Source organism: Leopardus geoffroyi, chromosome E1, assembly GCF_018350155.1.
Source record: "Leopardus geoffroyi isolate Oge1 chromosome E1, O.geoffroyi_Oge1_pat1.0, whole genome shotgun sequence".
Taxonomy (NCBI): Eukaryota; Metazoa; Chordata; class Mammalia; order Carnivora; family Felidae; genus Leopardus; species Leopardus geoffroyi.
In genome coordinates, this window is record NC_059330.1 from 58,989,118 (window position 1) to 58,996,836 (window position 7,719).

At 47.4% G+C, this 7,719-nt stretch overlaps 1 protein-coding gene across 8 annotated transcripts in view; it reads right to left on the bottom strand.

Moving 5' to 3' along the window:
* TBC1D16 (TBC1 domain family member 16) overlaps positions 1-7,719 on the bottom strand; it is a 77,895-nt gene that overhangs the window by 17,613 nt on the left and 52,563 nt on the right. The gene's annotated exons all lie outside the window — the stretch shown is intronic.

The window sequence follows — 7,719 nt, forward strand, 5'->3', positions numbered from 1 at the left end:
ACCATTTTCCTGGAAAAATAAAACACTGGTTCTGTTTATGGTTCAGTAAGGAAATTATCAATACCAATAACACAAATAATGCACATTTATTAAACACTCAGTATGGGCCTGGTCCTGTATTAACCACCTCGCATGGACACGTATCACATATAATCCTCGCAATAATCCTTTGATTTTTTTAATTTTTTTTTTTCAACGTTTATTTATTTTTGGGACAGAGAGAGACAGAGCATGAACGGGGGAGGGGCAGAGAGAGAGGGAGACACAGAATCGGAAACAGGCTCCAGGCTCTGAGCCATCAGCCCAGAGCCTGATGCGGGGCTCGAACTCACGGACCGCGAGATCGTGACCTGGCTGAAGTCGGACGCTTAACCGACTGCGCCACCCAGGCGCCCCGCAATAATCCTTTGAAAGGAGCGGTGCCATTTACCCCCATTGTACAGAAGAGGAACTGAGGCCCGGAGAGGTTAAGGGGCTTGCCCAAGGTCACACAGCTGGCAGGCAGTAGAGTTGGTTTTTGGACCCAAGCTTGGAGAGCCAGGTCCTTACCGCCATGCTTGCTGGCCTCTAAGCTCCAAGTTCAGCAACACAACCCCATTTATTATGGTTTTTTTTTTTTTAAGTTCATGAATTTGTTTAAAATCCCAGTTGCAAAGCATTTTATTACGTGGATTCCGCCACACCACAGGCTAAGTGCCATCTGTGGAGATTTAACAGTAGCGTCTAGCAAAAGCCCGCGAAAATGTAACCAGAGTAAAAGCAAGCATCAGTTCTGGGCCCCCACCCCGGCATCCTACAGAGAGGCGACAGCAATGGCCTTCTCCAGCTTCCCTGTTTCAGCCCAGAGCATAAAAGTGTCAGAGGCACTTAATCCCGAGGTGCCTCTTCCTCAAAAAGGCACCAGTTCTCTGCACGAAGCCACAAGGGGTGGTTCACGCACAATCCCTCAGAACTTGGGGCACCCTCAAAGAGAAAAGACCGGCCTTTTCGAACCTTCGCTGCTTCTAGAACATCAGTCGGCCCGGTGTGCGGGAGCCGGCGGCTTTTCTGCCCTCCCTGTCTGAGGACACCGGGCTGAGCCAGGTCCCGCCATTTCTGTGGGGCACCTGGGCATTCCCAGGGGACAGATTCAGATACAAATCAGTAGCTGGATGGGAAGGTGGGTAGGCGAGCCGAACCTCCGTGGCCACGCGGCAGACCCAAAAAGGCTGAGGGAGTCGCCGCCTTCCAGAGTGGACCCTGACCGGGCTGCACTATACGATCATTGTTTGCAAAACAAGGCAAGTGGCGGGTCTGAAGACAGCCCCCCACCACGCACCTGATGCAGCATCTCGTAATCTGCTTACTGAACAACGAGGCCCCCGCGGCTGGGAGATCACGGGCTCCACGTGCTTCCCAGGCTCGCCTCCAAACCCGGCTGGAGAGGGGCCACCAGAGGGTGGCATTATGTCCAGCCCCCTCCCCACCCCACCCCCACCGCTCCACGTGCACACACAGCGCCACAAACGCACACCCCCTTCCCAGCGCTGCCGCGGCCTGCTCACGCCGTGGGGCAGGCCGAGGCTTCCAGAAAACAGGTCCAGGATGGAGACTCACTCGGGCAGAGTCATGGGTGGGAGATTCTCCGGCCAGTGCCGTGGCCAGGAGACCGGATTCCCTGCAGGGGAAGGAGCCTGATTCCCTGCAGGGGAAGGAGCCCATTTCAAACCAGGAGACAGCCCCAGGCAGAGGGTCGGCCTCGTACCTTCCAGGGGCAGCTGGCCTCTGGGCAGAAGGCTGCTCGCGCCCTTTCGTGGCTCCTGAGGGGGACATTATTAGCATTTATTAATTGATTAATCGATTAACTCCAGATACTACGCTTGGGACCTACCACTGGGGTTCTATCAACCTATTGTTTCGGCTGACTCAAAAAGCTCAGGATGAAGAAAAGCAAGAGAAAATTTAGATATCTTAGGGGCACCCGGATGGCTCGGTTGGTTGAGCGTCCAGCTCTTGACTTTGGCTCAGGTCATGGTCTCGCTGTTCGTGGGTTGGAGCCCCACGTCGGGCTCCGTGCCGACAGTGCAGTGCCTGCTTGGGATTCTCGCTCTCTCCCTCTCTCTCTGCCCCTTTCCTGCTTGTGCTCTCTCTTTCTATAAATAATAGAGGATAGATCGATAGATGGATGGATGAGAGAAGTTTGGATATTGTAAAAATGTTAAAATCTGGCCCCAATGCCTCTTTGGCTTTGAGAACCACAACTCAGTCATTATGGAGGTTTTCTCTTTTCTGAAAAGAGACCCTTCCTATAAATACCGGTTATCTGCTGCCGTGTGACGAATGGCCCCAAAACTTAGCAACTTGAAAACACCCCCTTTTTATTTGTCCACAGAGGTGATGCTACTTGGCGTCTTCTGGCTCTTTCTATGACACATTTCTAACTCGTAGTATTTGGGGGAGGGATTGCCCAAATAAACCGTCCGTTTAATTTCAACACACCCCACATAACAATCGTATGAGCACATTACAATACTCTTGGAACCGAGCTGCTCTCCACGCACAGAGATAAAAACTAAAAACCAGGCCTATTTCAATCTCCCCCACATCTTACTTCCTCACCGTTGTTTTTCTCACGGCTTCAAAGTTCGCAGACATCCTACAGATTCATCCCAGGCATGAGAATTGTTTTTTTGTGTGTTTTTAATGTGTATTTCTTTTGAAAGACAGAGAGACAGAGCAATTGGGGCAGGGGAAGAAATCGAGGGAGAGAGAGAGAGAGAGAGAGAGAGAGAATCCCAAGAGGTTCCACGATGCCAGCACAGAGCCCGACGTGGGGCTCGATCCGACAAACTGTGAGATCATGACCTGAGCCGAAACCAAAAGTCAGATGCTCAACCGACTGAGCCCCCCAGGTGACCGCCCCCCCCCAGGCATGAGTGTTAAGTGACCTTGTGTTCTGTGCCAGGATGTGCTGGCAGCTGGCGAAGCAGAAGTCACCAAGATATGGTCATCACCCTGTGGCAGCCGGTCTTGATGGGGAGACAGATGTCACACTAGGTGGCTGAGGTGACCATCCAGTCATCTGCTATCACAGGCCCTACGCCATGGGGACCCAAGCCGTCCATCAACTTTGCTCTAGTTTGAACCCTTGGAACCGCAGCCATAGTCCCAAACACAGTGTCTGGAGTTAATCGATTAATCAGTTAATAACTGCAAATAATGTCCCCCTCAGGAGCCGTGAAAGGGCACGAGCAGCCTTCTGCCCTGGGGCCAGCTGCCCCTGGAAGGTACGAGGCCGACCCTCTGTCTGGGGCTGTCTCCTGGTTTGAAATGGGCTCCTTCCCCTGCAGGGAATCAGGCTCCTTCCCCTGCAGGGAATCAGGTCTCCTGGCCACGGCACTGGCCGGAGAATCTCCCACCCACGACTCTGCCCGAGTGAGTCTCCATCCTGGATCTGTTCTCTGGAAGGCTCGGCCTGCCTCACGGCGTGAGCAGGCCGCGGCAGCGCTGGGAAGGGGGTGTGGGTTTGTGGCGCTGTGTGTGCACGTGGAGCGGTGGGGGTGGGGTGGGGAGGGGGCTGGAAATAATGCCTCCCTCTGGTGGCCCCTCATAATTTCCCAAACCTGGAAGCAACAAGCACAATGTCCTTCAGTAGATGAATGAACGAACTTCAGTCCATCCAGACAAGGGAATATTATTCAGCTCTAAAAAGAAATGAAGAGACACAGAGGAAGCTTAAATGCACATTGCTAAGTGAAAGAGGCCGGTCTGGAAATGCCACAGCCTGTGTGATGCTAACGATACGACGTTCTGGAAAAGTCACAACTGTGGCCACAGTTCAAGGATCAGGGTTGTCAGGGGTTGAGGGGAGGGGGAAGGGATAAATAGGCAGAGCGCGGGAGATCTTTAGGTCAGTAACACTACATATGACCCTTGAACAACGCGGGCTTGAACGGCAGGGTCCGCTTTGTCTGGATTGTTCCCCATAAATACTGTGTGGTACTGTCAGCACACTTTCCCTTCCTTATGATTTTCTTTTTGTGTGTGTAATTTTGAAGTTTATTTATTTATTTTGAGGGAGCGCTAGCAGGGGAGGGGCAGAGAGAGAGGGAGCGAGAGAGAATCCCAAGCAGGCTCCGCGGGGTCAGCACAGAGCGCGATGCGGAGCTCGCTCTCGTGAACCGTGAGATCGTGACCTGAGCCAAGATCAAGAGTCAGATGCTCAACCAACTAAGCCATCCGGGTGCCATTTCCTATGCTTTTCTTCATCGCATCTTCTCTTCTCTAGTTTACTTTCTTGTAAGAATCCAGCGTATACTACATATAACATCCGAAGTATGTGTTAGTCAACTTCTTATGATGTTGGTAAGGCTTCCGATCAGCAGTAGGCTATTAGTAATTAGGTCTTTGGAGACTCAAAAGTTATATGTGGATTTTGAGCGTGGGAGGGGGGTCGGCACCCCTCACCCCCACGTTGCTCAAGGGTCAACTGTGCTCTGTATGATGCTATAAAGTTAGATATATGTCATTACGCATTTGTTAAAACACGTCAGATGTACAACACCGAGAGTGAGCTCTAATGTCAACTATGGACTTGGAGTGATAACGATGTGTCGATAGAGGTTCATCAGTTGTAACAAACATACCCTCTGGTGTGGGATGCTGATAATGAGGGAGGATATGCATGAGTCAGAGGAAGAGGTATAGGGGAAATCTCTCTGCCTTCCTCTTGACTTTTTTTCAACGTTTATTTATTTTCGGGACAGAGAGAGACAGAGCATGAACGGGGGAGGGGCAGAGAGAGAGAGGGAGACACAGAATCGGAAACAGGCTCCAGGCTCCGAGCCATCAGCCCAGAGCCCGACGCGGGGCTCGAACTCACGGACCGCGAGATCGTGACCTGAGCTGAAGTCGGACGCTTAACCGACTGCGCCACCCGGGCGCCCCCCTCTTGACTTTTTTAATGAACCTAAAATTGCTCTAAAAAATAACATCTGTTAAAACAAGAAAAAAACAATTCGCTAGAGAATAAATACAAATAAACAATGACATTTCTGTGTCCAGAGAATGAAATAAATGGAAATGAAACAAGGGACTCTGGGGAGAGGTCTAGGTCCATGAAATTGGCAATAAGCAAAAAACTATAAAAGGTAGTGTAGGTAAGGGTTTGGGAAAATGGACACCCTTGCACAGTCACAGGGCGGGGACTGTATCCTGGTCACACTTTTCTTTCTGGCAATGTGGAAAGAAGATGCAAACAGCTTAAAAATGTTTATACATTTTGACCCTTTATTTTCACTTTTAAATATCGATCCTAAGATCGATGGCCGCAAAAAAACACATACATAAATAGATACAGAAAAAGTGTTTGACAGGGGCGCCTGGGTGGCTCAGTCGGTTCAGTGTCCAACTTCGACTCAGGTCATAATCGCACGGTTTGTGGGTCTGAGCCCCACGTTGGGCTCTGTGCTGACAGCTCGGAACCTGGAGCCTGCTTGGAATTCTGTGTCTCCCTCTCTTTCCCCCTCCCCCACTCATGCTGTGTCTCTCTCAAAAATAAACATAAAAAAAAAGAAAAAAGATTTGACAAAAATACAACACTCATTCATGATAAAAGCCATCAGCAATATAGGAATAGAAGGGAACTTCCTTAAGTTGCTAAAGGTCACCTAGAAACATTCTACACTTAATGTTGTACTCAGTGATAGAGACTGCATTGTTTCCCCCATGATCAGGATAAGGTTAGTATGCCTGTTTTCATCACTTCTGTTCAGTACAGCACTGGAGGCTCTAGCCTCTCCATAAGATGAGAAAAGAAACAAAATGCATAAAGATCAGAAAAGAAGAAGTGAAACTGTCCCTGTGTGCAGATGATACAGTTATTTACACACACAAAAAAAATCCCATGAAATTTACAAAACATTAGTTCTAATAGAACTAATAAGTGAGCTTAGCAAGATTACAGGATAAGAGGTTAATGTAGACAAAAGAAATTAATTGTATTCTTAAAGACTAACAACAGACAACTGACAAATATAATAAATTAAAAATCCCATTTATAGGACCCCCTTCAAAAAGATCTCTACATAAAATATTTAGAAATAAATCAAACCAATGACATTCAAGACCTCCATACTGAAAAACACAAAACCTTGCTGAAAGAAATTAAAGGAAATGTAAATAAATGGAGAGGTACACCATGTCCATAGACTGAAACAGTCAATATTGTTAAGATGGTAATCCTACCAAACTGATCTATAAATTCAACACAGTCGCAATCAGTATTCCAGTAGGACCTTTTCGGGGGGTAGGAATTGTCAGGCTGACTCTAAAATTCATATGGAAATGCAAAACACCTAGAAGAACCAAAGCAATTACAAAAAAAAGTAGAGAGTTGAAGGATTTATCTGATTTTGAGACTCATTATAAACCCATAGTAATCAAGGCAGTCTGGCAAGGGTGAAAACATAGACTTTCATATCAATGGTACGGAACGGAGAGTCCAGAAGTAGAGAAATATGATCAATTGATTATTGACAAAGACGCAAGGACAGTTCCATGGAGAAAGGAGCGCTCTTCCACAAACGGGGTTAGATCAACTGGATATCCATATGAAAAAAAATTAACATCACTTCTTTTTTCATGCTGTATACAAAAATTAACTCAAAATGGGTCACAGATCTAGATGTGATGCCTAAAATTATACAACTACTAGAAGAATCTGTAAACGAAGTCTTAGCCACCTTAGAATAGGCCAAGATTTCTTAGAATACAAAATGCATAATCACAGAAATATTTAATAAACTGGAAAATTAAAAACTCTTTTCAAAATAACATAGACATGCAAGCCACAGCCTGGAGAAAATATTCACAACACATATATCCAATAAAAGATTACTCAGAATATGTATGAGACACTCTTTTTTTTTTCAGTTTATTTATTTATTTTGAGACAGAGACCATGTGTGTGGGAGAAGAAGAGAGAATGTGGGAGACAGAGAATCCCAAGCAGGCTCCGTGCTGTCAGCGCAGAGCCTGATGCGGGACTTGAACCCACAAACCACGAGATCATGACGTCAGCCGAAAGCAAGAGTGGGAGGCTCAGGGGCACCTGAGCCACCCAGGTGCCCCTCCCTGTAGGAGACATTCTTGAAACTCAACAGTACTGTCAGACATGGATTTCTTAGCTATGACACCGAGGCACGATCCATAAAAGAAAAAAACTGATACACAGGACTTTAGTAAAATGACAAATTTCTGCTCTTTGAAAGACACTGCTAAGAAAATTAAAAAGACAAGCCACAGACTGAGAAAAGATACATGTAGAACACATCTCTGATAAAGGATCTATATCCAGAACGTATAAAGAAACTTCAAAGTCGGTAATGAGAAAACAAACGCAATTTAAAAACAGGCAAAAGATCTGAAAAGGCGCTTCACCACAAAAAGGGGGCAAGTACGCATATGAAAAGGTGCTCGACATGGTTGGTCGGGAGAGAAACAGAAACGGAAACCACAAAGCGATACAACGGCACAGCACACACCTATGAGGAACACTACAACACAAGCGTAAACTGACAGTCTGGACTGCCGGCGGGAACCACAGCAGCCAGACTCACATGTGGCTTGGCGGGAATGCAAAGCGAGAATCCACTTTGGGAACACGCACTTACCACGTGACCCAGCAATCCCACTGCTCGATACTTACCCGAGGGAAATAAAAATGCTCGCATAAAAATC